We start from the raw sequence: 14,262 nt of genomic DNA, 5'->3' as shown, positions 1-14,262 counted from the left end.
TATGAGAAAGTGTGAGAGAGAGAGTGAGAGAGAGAGAGCGCGCGCCTGCCTGCGCCCGCGCCCGCGCCCGCGACCGCCGCGCCCCCGTTATTTAACTTATTTTAGTTGTACTGATTTAAAGATTTGTTTATGTTTTATGTCACCTTTATTTCTAATGACACTATTAATTTATGCTACTTGATCTTGTGGAAGCTTTTGAAAGATTGTTGCAGGTTATTGTTCAAGTGGCAAACCAAAGACGTCTTGACAATTCACCAATTCACTGTGCGTAAAAAAACATTAGGTAGGTGAATTTTAATTGTTTTAAGGTGCACTAAGATAAGATCAGTGAAACTTGTTTCCAGCAATGGTGTTACAGTGTAAAAGAAGTAGCATAAAAATGGAAAATTCAAAATTCTTTTCGGATGTCCGCTGGGTATTAGACCAACCTCCCTTCCCTGATTAACATGCAAGCGAGTTTTACATAAAAAATAACCGAATGTGTGAGCAGAGCTTAATAAGATGGCAAAGGAAGATCGGGACTTATAAATTCAAGTTATAGTAAATCCTTCGACAACCAACTGAGCTATGAAGCCACTCAGTTGCGACTGGGAGATGTTCAATACACTCATGACAGTAATGAAAGAGAAAACGTTGCAAAACACTATTTTGTTTTTCCCAAGGTGTTTTTCACGTATTATTTTTTTCAGATTGGCTTTTAACCTTAAAAAAACATTAATAAATGAGGAGTGATTTTTAGTCCTTTTATTTTCTCTCTTTCTCTAAGGTACGACATGACAGTAAAAAATAAAGAGCTTAAGTATATTTAGAATTATTTCTCGTACAGGTTTCAAGAAGTAGAAGAAGACTGAAGAAAGAAGAGTCTTAACTCCCTCAGACGATGTGGGTCGCTTGGACGCTTTCACTGTTAACTTAAAGAAAGGGAAGTTTCGTTTGAAAAGGTGAAAACAATATATATTAAAATTCAGCTTGATAGTGAGGAAGTAAGGACAAAGACAAAGGAAAGCGGATGGTATGTAAATATTACTTTCATTCCGACGTGTTTCTGTTGTTTTTGTCCTCACTGCCTCACTATCAAGGTGAATCATTGATATTTCGAAAATGACCTATTGAAGTCATTAATTCTCGCAGGAAGCTCGCAGACGGCGAGCGATTACCACTTCATTGTTTTCTGCTCCGTGCTTGCTCAGCTTTCTGGTCGTTCCGTTTCTTAGAAATGGAATCAATAATTAGTGTTTAATTAACCCTGACCTTTTTGCTAAGTCGATTTAGGGAATTTCACTGTTTCTAAACAATTATTTTGTTATTTAAATTTTAACAATCACAGAACAAAAGAATCCTTTGTTTCGACAGCCAATAGATCTCTGGATGTCACATTAATGACAATAGGTGACGTTACGGTTAGTATCGCTATTTCTAACTTTTATGCTATTTTTAAGTTTAAGGACGAAACGACCGAGGTCATTTTAAAATGCTAAGTCCAGGAACTTGCATTCACAGTCTTCAATGGAATGTTCTCCATTTTGTACAGGTACGAGAAACTCAATTTTACAATTCTTAGTTAACTTTGCTGGCTATCTTTAAACACTGGATCTCCTTGGGCTCCACGTAGCCGTCAAAAAATTATTTTTGCTCTAAGCGAATTTATTCCGTTTGTGGTGTGTCAAGGATAACAGCGAGACTATTCAATTCGTATGTTTAAAATAGATTTTTGAAATCGCTTAGCTGGACAGTCCTTAAGTTCCTCCATAAGGCCAATATTACCCTAAGAAATGAGCAATAATTAGGGTTGTCATTTTTAATACCTCGTTTGCTTCTATGGTTTGGTTTTCCCTCAATGCCAATCCCGAGACTCCACTGAGAGAATCCTACTCTTTGTCTTGTTCATTAATGATTGCATTTGAATATGTTAAACTTTAAAAGAAAATACTCTCATGGGTATTTCTCTATAATCTACATTAGAAAAACAAAATGTGCAGGTGAGTACGTTCCATTTTATGTCTAATTTTTTATGTATCTACCTAATATCTAGCTTTACAACATACGCCAGACAATACCGTTGGGAGGGACACGAAAGCTCCATGAGAGGATCTTCAGCTTCAACTATACGTCACGCACGCAATCTTAACTTAATTTATCCCTAAAACTGTGGTTCTTGCAATGAAATTTGATCGATTTTCCCTTTTAATCATTAGTCACAAAGGAAAATGATAGTCAGTATTTCATCTTTTAATTATAATCAAGGTGTCAATAAGCCAGGTAGAATCTACTCCTAATTTCTGCCGTATGTTTTTTTTGTCCAACTCAAAATGTTGATCCAACAGCTCGAACGGCTTCCAAGAAATAAGTCACCGGACAATTACAAATTGAGGGTGAATTTTGGTACCAACCTTGCTCGTCTGAACCTTAAAAGGTTAATGCACTCCGCCGACCAGCGGATGAAGTATAATATGTGAGATAAACGAGTGATAAATAAATAAATGAGTAAAAAAAGTAAAATATCATGTGACATGATTAAAATTAATATGTATGCGCGTTCGCAAACAACGTGGGAGAATAAGCAGACTGCTAATGATGTCATTCAATGAAATAACGTGCGCGCCTAAAAGTAATAATATTATACGAAACCAATGCTTCTAGCTTGTTCTAGCAAATAAGTCATTGATAAATTGCGCGCGTCAGCGACAACACATGAGTAATTAAGTGAGACTCGTAATGATTGCCTTCGCGCGGATTAACAACTTGCAAGTATCTAAAGGGTAATTATATACAAAATGACGGGGAACGCGCCTCAACAGCTAACAGCTTACTAAATGAATAAGGAGACGATTATAATATCATGCGATATATTAACGTGCGCGCATTCAGTTGAATAAGCGGAGGGCGATTACATCATAAGTTATTTAATGCTCTACCTCAGATATTGCGTTTTTCTACTTTCTGATTGGTTGACTCAATCTTGGTATCAGCTAATATACCGTGTGACATAATATGGAAACTGATTGCGCAAAGTGTTGTCAAGCTGGAAACTGATTGACTTCAATTTCCAAGCGTCCAAGCGATCAGAATTTAAGGAAAATTTAATAAAACAAATATTCCACTCGCGCCTGTTGGATATGAGACTGGTTATGGCCAACTCGGTCATATCCAATGCACGCTCAGGAATAATCGTTAAATAATATGGAGTGCTCGCATAAAGATAATACGATACGAAACGAATGCGTGAGCGTGTTAGCGAACAAGCAATAAATAAGTTACAGCGATGGTAATAATATAATCCGAAAGTAGAAATGTGAGCGCCTTTGCGAACTACTTGCAAGTAAATTAACAATGAGTGTTATATTTTCCCCCAACAGCGCACGCTCGCATTGATCACTTCGAGGTCACATGACATCTATACATAAGGCGTGCGCGCGTCATCACACAACAAGTAAATAAATAAGAAGAGACTAGTGATGGTGGCCTGCGCGCGATAGCAGCAAACAGTTTAAGTAATTAGAGACGTAAATAATTAAAGTAAATATATTACAACAATGATGGTGCGCACGCATTAACTAAAGAATAATTACATCATACATAATGGCGACAACTTACGAATGAATAATTAGATAATCATAACATCATGCAATATTATAGTGTGTGCACGCTCTAAAACAATTGGATAAGTAGACTGTAAAAACATCACAAGAAGTGATGGTACAAGCACATTAACAACAACTTATAGCTGCATAAATAGATAATAGACTTGCAAATGAATAAACAAAGGTTGATTTTTATATACCATATGATGACGTGCGCGTTTCAGCGAACAGCGCAAAAGTAATTAAAATAGAGAAATAGGGAAGATATCTGTTCACAAACATTGCTACGATGATGGCTTGTGCGCGTTAGCAAAACCTTGCAGTTAAATTATTGGAGAGTAAAAATATTTCAAGAATACTGAATGATGCGTGCGCGTATAAAATATCTTTTAAGTAACTGAACGACACGATGGCGAACGCGCTTCAGCAGCTGGCAACTTACAAATAAATAAGCAGAATATTACGATATCCTGCGATATAAAAGCGTGCACGCGCCTGCAAACGAAACCAATGCGCGAGCTTGTTAGCAAACAAACCATAAATTGCAGCCATGATAACGATGTAATTCGATGTTATAACGTGATCGAGTAAAAAAAGGGTACTTATTTTATACGAAATGTTGCGCGCGGGCCAGCAAACAAGAGACAAGGAATTAGTAGAAACTTAAATGTTACATACATACATACATACTTAATTGACCTCTCCCCATAGGGGCTTTTCAGGGCCAGTGAAACACAACGAAACGACAGAACAGAACAACAACAACTGTTAAGAATCCCAACTGGCTGGAGGCAAACCATGTTTTATGATATGATGGTGTGCGCATGTGAGTAAACTAATTACAAAAGAAATTAGAACATAATAATATCTTATTAGTAATGACTGGCTTCTTTCGCTGGCATACAACCAGTTAATAATTTAGTGCGTAGAGAATAACATTCCCAGGATAACAGTATAGTACGACATGGTGTTGAATGTGCGTAAGCGAACAACTTAAATTAAAAGGGATGTCACAATGGGGTATCACGTGCATTCACAATTAAGTTAGGAATAAACTAGTAGATGATAACAGTATCTTATTAGTATTAAATAGCCTGCTTGCGTCGTCATCCAACTTGTAAGTAATTCAATAACTTGGAACTGAATGAGCGCGCCTTAACAAACAACGTACATACGAAACACTTGATGAATAATAATATCTAATACGCGTTAAATGGCCTGTGTGTGTTGGCGTACAATTTGTAAGGAATTTATTAAGTAGACAAAAAATGTTACGATATGATATCATAGTGTGCGCCTAGTAAACAACTTTTAAGTCAATTAAAATAGAGGGAAGTAATATCGTGATATGGTGTACACATTAGCAAATAAGTTACCTGTCAATAATTAGATTTTCATTATGTAGTAAATTCACTTTGCTACTTTTAAGTATGCCGAGGATCGTAATATCATACCAAAAAGACCTTAACAAACGAATAAGTTGGTAAATATACTCTCGTACTATTCAAACTCCTGCAAACATTATCGAATGACATTTATCTTAATGGGTAGAGGGTAATAGCATTAAATGGTTTAGTGCATACGCGCAAAAAGGTAATGGTATTACACGATATGATGGTTTCTACGCAACAGCAAACAATTTGTAAAGGTGATTAAGGTGAAGATAACATTATCACAAAATATTATAGCGTGCGCGGGTCATATAATGTATGAAATAATAACATGGAATACGACATTGCTTGCGCGTTGTGCGAAAACAGACTGCATGTGGCTAAGGGGTTAGATGTTATATAATATAATGCCCTTTGCGCGACAGCAACATCCTTCATGTAATAAGAGGAGGGTGATAATATAATGATGATCAATTGGTGGCTCTTAATATTATACGAGTTGATGGGTGGCATGATACTATAAAATATAATGGCGTGCGCGCGTTAACAAATACTTTGTAGAGGAGGGCGAAATTATCATCCGATCTAATAATTATTAGCATGCGCGCGTACAGAACAAATTATTTATGGTGATAACACCGAACGCGATAATGGCGTGCTTATGTTAACAAAGTCCTTGTCGGTGAATTATTCGAGAGTAATAAGATCATAATGATGGCGCGTGAGAAATGGAGAAAGAATTTAAAAATGAGCTATAAACTTAAACCAATAAAGCAAAAGATATAACCTATTTATAACCCAACCAAAATTCACCCTCAGTGCGTAGCATTAAATCAATCGAGATCAATAACTTAATAAGTTTGTAGGCGAAGCACAAAACTAGTCACACAAATTCTCTTTCATCCTTCGAATTTCAGACTACAAGACTCAAACGAGTCAGTTTTCCAGTAAGAAAGTGTATTTATTTGCGTGCATATAAAAAGTTTTCTTTTTTAAATCATGTTCCTCGTTACCGACTTCTGAAGTTATTTCCATACTAGTTGAAGTTCACGTTTTTGTCAATTTTTTTCTGACCCAGCCCGGGAGGTCTTTGATTGAGAGGTTCAGCTGGCCCGGGGTTTTCCTCCTAGGAGTGAGTGGACGCACGAGGAGGTTTTTCACCCAGCTGTTGTTCCACAGCTCCTCTTTCATTGCTATTGAATTTTGTTTACTTTTCACTTGACACCTTCATTGTAAAGGACTCGAACTAGAACTCAGGTACTTAACGCGTAATTAAGACTTTGAATAAAAAGTAGTTCTATTAAAAAAACTGTTTTCCTTGTCGTTGTCTTTGTTGCACGTGCACTAACGTAACCCAACGAATTGTTTATGGAAACATTATCCGCTGTTTGCTGGTGGGGTCTTGATGGGGATCGTGCGCATGGCAAAAATCGTTAGTGCAAAATTATTTAAGAAGGTTCGAAAAGGTTTCCCGGCGATGACGGTTGGTTTCCAATGGAAAGGATTTTCCATCCTTTCAGTAGGGAAATGTTTCGATATTTCAATAAGTCTTTTGTCATGCAATTTTTCAGCGGTGCCTCCAACTTTTGCCATGGCAACATGCAGTTCACCACTGCTTAAAGAACTTCTAAAATTCAGTTTTTGGAAAATATCTTAAAATCCAATCCGATGACATAGTGTTATATTTTAAAATACGCCCTTAATTATCTTTCCTAATACACGTAGTGTGGGAAAAATCATACATTAGAACATGAGGTTTTCATGAAAACGCTGTTGGGGTTATCAGGTGTGTGCTGGGCTCAGTCTCCAACCATGGGTGTCTTGGTGTGCCCACTATCCTTCGCACCGCACATCACGTAGTGGGAGGATCGCCGGCGCACAGAGACAACCGCGGCTGGAGACTCAACCTACTGTGATCTAGGTCAAAAGACTTTAGGACACTTGTCAAATCTGGGCGAAAAGTAGAGAATTTACTGTACATGCTTCCATCGATATATGAGCAACACGTGTTGTTCTTTAGCTGCCTTTTTCGCACCTCCCTTGCCCCCAGACAATGTTGAAACATGCGAGCGATCGAAGAACAATTCTTGGCTTCAGAGACCGTGAAAAATCAACAAAATTAGGGAGCTTAAGCAAAGTGCGTTTTTGAGACGCGGACGGCAACCGGAAGAGAAAATTACGGGTGCCGGGACAGTGGTGTCTCCCAGATTTTTATACCAATCATCTCTAATGGAAAAAAGATACGTAGCAATGGAAATGTGGTTGTGTGAAGACAAGTTAAAAAGGAAAACAGCTTACTTCCGGTTGCCGTCCGCGTCTCAAAAACGCGCGTGCTTAAGCTCCCTAGAGTAATAGGGGGAGGGGGGAAAGCGGAAGTTGTCCCAACAGTTTTGACCAAGATTGTAGGTGCGCGCGCGCGCGAGTAAATCACAAAAGCGACATTTAAGCTGCTTACATTCGCACATGAATCAAAACGGGTGACCGGAAAAAATCGTTAAAATCGGTACCCCAGTCCGGGATGGACTAGCCTGCGAATGCAGCCGCCTCTCATCGCTCAACGCCGCTTGGACCGATCAGCTGATCGGCCCAATTAAGCGGCGGTTAGCGATGAGAGACGGCTGTATTCGCAGGCTAGGGATGGACGGGATGCACTGAAGTGGGCAGTTTTCGGGTCGGGGAATTCGGATAAATACTTTTATTTTTATGACTAGCTCCGTGAGCGGGCAAGATGAGCCAAATCCCGTGCTGTGATTGGCTACCCGCGCGGGCAAGATGGAGCTATATTGCCCGCTCTGGAATTCTCCCTTGGTTCCGTAAGATCAAAGATCATTTTTTGGCGTTTTATCCCATATAATGAATCCTTTATTGGCCTGACCTCGTTCTTTTTTTGCGTGTTTACGGACCTCGACAACTTGGCCAATATCCAGCCACGCATTTTGACCTCGCGCTTGGTCAATAACCCCCATATATATTCAAGGATTTTACAGCCTAATTACCCTTTTCAGGAATTTATGATGTTAAAGCCCTCGTAAACAATAGCAACTTATCAGCCTAGTCCTTCCTTGCCATATAACTGAACAACCTCGTCCCAGACTTTTCGTCATTTCAATGTTTATCTGGGCTGTACTAAAAAAAAACAGGTTGTTGAATAAAGCCCGCTTTATACTAGCACAAAAATCTGGCACGGCACTCCGAAATCTCGCTACCTTACCTACGTTTCTCGCGAGCACGGTACGGTAATTTTTCGTGTGTAAACCAAACAAACAGAAGGCATATTATGATTAGGCACCCGTGCCAGAAATTATAGAAGTGCCGAGTACATCTCAATTTTGGTAGCCTGCGAAGCAAGCGCAGGGGGAGAGAAGCGAAACGAAGCGAGTGAACGAGCCGCTCGGAATCGAAAACCAGTTCCCTTTTCCTTGCAGCTCGGTTAGTTGCTTCGCTTCTCTTCCCTCTCCCCTAGCGCTTGCTGCGCAGGTTAAAATACTGGTACTGTGCAACGATTTTGGAGTGCCGTAGCAATTTTGTGCTTGTATAAAAGGGGTTTAAGATAAGAAATGTGTCAATCGGGAATCAAAGAAATAAATGCTACATCCACGGAATTACACCATTTACTTGCGCTTTGGTTCGGTACAATGATGGTGAAAAATAAATATACATAACGTTAGGACAAATGGGAAATAGCGTGGGAAAAGTTGCTTAGAATAAAGATAAGCCAAATAAGTTTAACACGACGTTTTGACGACGGCTCCATGACATCATTTTCAAGTGACTAATTAGAGTAACCAGTTTGTACGAGTGAAGAGTGATTGGTTCAGCCGGAACCAGTTTCACCACCCTTAAGAGAACTTCTTGTTAGAACGGTTATAACTACTATACTGTATCACGTAATGGCAATGTTATGGTACACCAATTACTGCTGAACAAAATGTGCCCACTATTGTGATGTAATAGGTTACCATGGCAACATGAAAGCTCTCCAAAAACAACGTATTCCCTACTTTCCCATTCCCGTATGATGCAATTCTTTTGGGGGGTTCTTTGCATAAAAGCAATACAAATCATTTACTCTTGGGACTGTATCATGCTCCAGTGAACTGGATATCCATTGTTTTCATGCAAAATACCCCCCAAATACCCCCCCCCCCCCCAAAAAAAAAAAGAACTGTCTTGTGGGATTTGTGAAAATAGCGAATATTTCGTCTTTACTTGCTTATATCTCAAAAAATAAACTCGATGAGCTTATTTTTATTGTAGAATAGTAATTAGCAATCTGAGATAGAACTATTGGCAAACTTTTAAAAAATTCGTGCGAGCCAATTTAGAGCTACCTTAAATTTTTCGAAAATGTAATGTGGCTCTGAATTGGCTCCAGTGGGGCTCAAAAATTAGTGGGAAACTGGTTCGAGAAACAAAATAAACTGTTTCCCTCGGGACCAGTCATCAAGTGTTTAGTATTCAACATTGAATGAGGTCGGAGGGGTGGATTAATAGCCCATAATCGTGTGGACCATAGTTTGTTTTAGAAAATAATGTGCGTGTACCAATTAATTTGTCTTTACTACACCCGACCTAAACTTTTAAAAACATCATCACTGCTGGCTACCATGATTCTTCCGTATTCACGATACACAATTTCCACCCTCAGTTTTCAAGCAAATGTTCTCTTCCGACTTAAGCTACACAAACAACTATATAGCTACAATTAGTTTCGGACTCCAGGACTATGTTCTTTCTCAGATTTTTAAACTAATTGTCTCATATAGAGAAACAAATACTTAACATAAATGTTGCAGTGTCAAGACAATTTATAAAGGAAAACAGCTTCCGGTTATCGTCCTTAACTCAAAAAGCTACATAGTTACGCATGCGTCAATCATTCAATAGTTACTCTCGTCCCTCAAGCTCGCGATTCTTTCTGTCAGCACTGATATAGCATATATAGCTGGTTCCAAAACGAGAAGTGCTCAAATCATGGATTTCTGTGGAGTCTAAAAAATATGAACAATACAAAACTAGGTTTATTTGACCAGAGGTACAGTGGAACCTCTCCTTTGGGGCACCTCTATTCAAGAGACACCTCCATTCAGGGAACACAGAACCTCTATCTATTAATTTAGGTGACACCTGCCCTGGTCCCGAAGGTGTCCCTTGGTGAATGGAGGTTCCACTGGAGTTCTTTGCGGAAATGGTCGAAAGAACCGCTGGGGTCGACAATGCAAAATTGTCATATTGAACGGAATTTGCTTCATTTAAATTGAATTGTTTCCTAAAACGAGGGGCAAGTTTCTTTTTCTTTTTTTGCTTTCAAAAGCGTTGTTCCATTGGCTCGGTCAGTTTTTTTCAACCCTATTAAATTATCAAAAATATTTAATTTTCTGATACTTAATAATTTACCGTCTTTATCTCATGGGGAAAATTTACCTTGAGAAGATTTGTCTAAAAATATGTCCCAGTTAAGAACACGTTGAACCCACGTTTACAAAACCCTCCCTTAAATAAATTACCCTTCGTAGGGTTCGTACGCGTCTTGAAAACCCTTGAAAACCCTTGAATTTTGAGAGTACAGTTCAAGGCCTTGAACGTCCTTGAAAATCTCTGCTCTTCTTTCTTGGTCCTTGAAAGTCCTTGTATTTTATCTGACCCACATTTTTGATCTTTGAAAACTTCAGTAGAAATAATCGGGTAATCAATTCAAGTCATGTCACACAAACGCGACGAGCTGTGGGGTCGAGAATGGTTACCAGTGCCTTTGCATTATTTTTGCGCATGTGCGTTGCGGAAAATGAGCAAGAATTGTTCTGTCAGACTATTTCCATGGGTAAATTCTTCGACGTAAAATAGAGGTCCTTGAAATTTCCAAATTTGGCCCTTGAAAGTCCTTGAAAAGTCCTTGAATGTTTGGTCTGAAAAAGTGTACGTGTAAAAAAAATTCAATCCTTGAGGGTCTCCCAGGGGGGAAGAGGGGTCCTTGTTCCCTTGTTCCCTTAAAAAAAATTCTATCCTTGAGGGTCTCCCAGGGGGAAAGAGGGGTCCTTGTTCTCTTGTTCCCTTAAAAAAAATTCTATCCTTGAGGGTCTCCCAGGGGAGAAGAAGGGTCCTTGTTCTCTTGTTCCCTTAAAAAAAATTCTATTCTTGAGGGTCTCCCAGGGGGAAAGAGGGGTTTTTGTTCCCTTGTTCCCTTTAAAAACATTGCTTGTGTTCCCTTGTTCCCGAAATTACTTTCAAACTTGTTCCCAGCTTTTTGATCCCTATGATTATTTATGTTCCTTCGTTAGCTAAAATATTTTGTCATTGTTCCCCTGTTCCCCAGTTCAAATTAACCATGTTTTCTTATTCCTCAAAACCCCTAGGAGGGTGTCATCCTTCTTTTCCTTTGTAAACATAACTGAATAATAATTTATAAGATTTACTTTTTAAATCATAGCAAATTTCAGCTTGTTTCAGTTGCAAGTTTTCTCCTTGAAATATCTCCTTCACGGCCACGTCTTTAGTCGTCCAATCAGCGAAAAATAATAGTCATGTATTGACTCCTTTTCTCCCGCTCTTTGCTCATGTTGCACAAATTTTTGGGAGGGACGAAAAGAGTTGTTTGCTACCACGACTCTTTGTGGCCTACGAGCTTGCTCGTCCCGCGAAGAGAAAGCTTGCAAGCAGGCTAACCCTTTGGGGCTAAGAGCATGTCAAAGAAAGGCTTATCTGTTGCAAAGCGTTTTAGCTTTCACTGGATCTCTTTCAAACTAGTCGTACTCACGAAATATATCATGAACCTTGAAGAGGTGGAGATGTGATAAAATGAGTGAATTGCATCTTACTGGCGTCGGAAGAATCTCCAGTGTAAAAGTGTGTTTGAACTTTGACTTGTTTTGTACAAGTGTGATTTGAATCATTTATTGCATATGCATTTATTATTGGCGGTTTTTCCAGTCTGTGATAACTTACTATCAACGAGGCCCTATTAGGAGGGTTTTAGTCATCCCTTATCCCTAAAATTACCAGGACTGTTATTCCTAAAATTACTTACCTTTTAAAGTGACAGTAAGTGGCAATTTGAAAGTGTAAAGCGACCCGTTTTTTAACCTAATACTTCATAATTATACGAAAACTTTGCAGTTTCACCCCAGGACACAAGCGATTGACCGAATTAAAGAGCCTGGGAGCAAATCTTGGACATCTTGCTTGAATTTGGTCTGATAAATGACCCGTTATTGTTTATTACCAGTCGCCATTGATGTAAATCCTCAGCAAATTAAAAGTGGGCCAACAATGTGATAATTTAGAAATCAAAGCTAAATTTTCGACCTCAGATATTGCATTTCTGATTTACCTTTGTGATTGGTTCACTCAATCTCGGTTATCAGTTCTTATTGTTTACTCAACAAAATTTCGCGTTTCTGATTGGTCAATAATGCCACTGGTTCTCCAGTGCAAAAAGAGGTGATAGAGTGCAATACGGAAGTTGATATGGAAACAAAGCAATGGCGTGATTTTGTTCAGTGTATAAAACATAAAAAATCGTGATTTTATGGTTACTCGTGATGCTTTGAAAGTGCTCAAATTATGCACGCCCATGGCTGGTGCAATTTTGAGAACTTGTGCCCATAAATTACGAAATGCTCTCGCGTACTTACGATTTCCTGTACATTTACTCTAACGACCTTATATGGAAACTGATTACACTGGTTGTTTTGTAAAAACTGAAACAACTCCTGCTATTCTGTATTTAAACAGTCCAGACTTAAATGACAATTTAATAAAACAATTATTCCATTCGCGCTTGTTGGATATGAGACTGGTTATAGCCAAATCGGCGCTACGAGCCTCGTTGGCTATTTACCACCTCATATCAAACACGAGCTCGTGGCTGCTCATGGAATGAATACATCTTATCAATAAAGGGCAAAATTACTGAGCGCTGATTGGCTGAGACAGAGGGCATTTTTGGTAATCAAGAGAGGGCTTGATTACCTGTCAATGATTGGCTGATCCGTTGCATAGCAACGTATAAATTTTGCCCTTTATTGATAAACAATAAGTACATATTATTCGAGGGTTTAACATATAATACGCGCGGATATTTTGCGAGTTGCGTGCTATTTTTCCGAGCCCCGCAGGGGCGAGGAAAAATACGAGCAATGAGCAAAATGTCCGCGAGTGTTATATGTTAAACCATCGAATAAGAGATTTATTATTCCATTACAAAAATGTGTTATTTTGCTTCAATTTTATTTGGTGAGAGTGTTAAAAAAAAAAAGCATCATCTGTCCTTCAGGGCGCGTGCGAACGATGTAAACATCACAAAAGCCAGTCAAATGGCCTTATTTGATGGGATAAACGAAAAGACGAGTGACAAACGATCACAAGCCAAATTCTCTAAATTCTCAGTCTTTGCATCATGTTGAAAACGATAGGCCTTATTCACGATAGCTGCCATGTTGGTTTTCATATTGTCATGCAAATTAGCCATGCGTTATGCTGGGGGGCAAACATTGAAAAAAAAAAGCAAATTGTGGAAAATCGGCTCAACGAAATATTGAAATAACATTGCACAAGTCCATTTTAGTATTTAGAATTAAATACCTTTTCTAAACTGTTTTTATCTTTTGATTGCCTTTGACATTTCAGTTGACTTTTTACTTCGTTATCTGCTCATTTTTCACTAAAAAAAAGGTCGAAGTAACTTGTGTAATGATTGTATTGTATTGCTTAGGTGATAAACATTCAATGAACGTGAAACAAATCATCTGTGTGGCTAAGGTGTTCGTTATAACATCTCGAACTTGTGTTGTTTGCCCCCTAAGAAGTGTGTGGCTAATTTGCATGATAATAGCAAATCCAACATGGCGGCCGTCGTGAATAAGGTCTATTTCTTTCATTGAAAAACTCCCGTTCCGTCCGTATTTGCTTTGTTCTAAACCGGTCAAACCGGGACACTACAGTGTATTACCGTCTCGTATTTTGCGCGTTCTCTTGACCAAATATGGTAAAATGGCGTAATAGTGGAATAATTGTTAATTATCGCTAAAATTATCTCGGTTATCCCTTATCCCTATAACTATTTAGTCAGTTATCCCTTATAGGGCCATCTAAGAAATTTTTACGTCTATCATGCTTAAAAACGAAAAAAAAAATACTTTGTGGCGAGAGAGTTCTTAGTGGTGAAATAATTGCTACGTTTTTGCCGTTGAGTGTACTATTTTTCTTGTTGTCATATTTTGCGAGTGGTGGGTCTTAAACACAGGTCTGGTCACAAGTCAAATCGTCTCAGTCAGTTCACAAAGAATGGAGCC

Source organism: Montipora capricornis, chromosome 13, assembly GCF_036669925.1.
Source record: "Montipora capricornis isolate CH-2021 chromosome 13, ASM3666992v2, whole genome shotgun sequence".
Lineage (NCBI taxonomy): Eukaryota > Metazoa > Cnidaria > Anthozoa > Scleractinia > Acroporidae > Montipora > Montipora capricornis.
Note: the sequence above shows the minus strand (reverse complement) of the source record.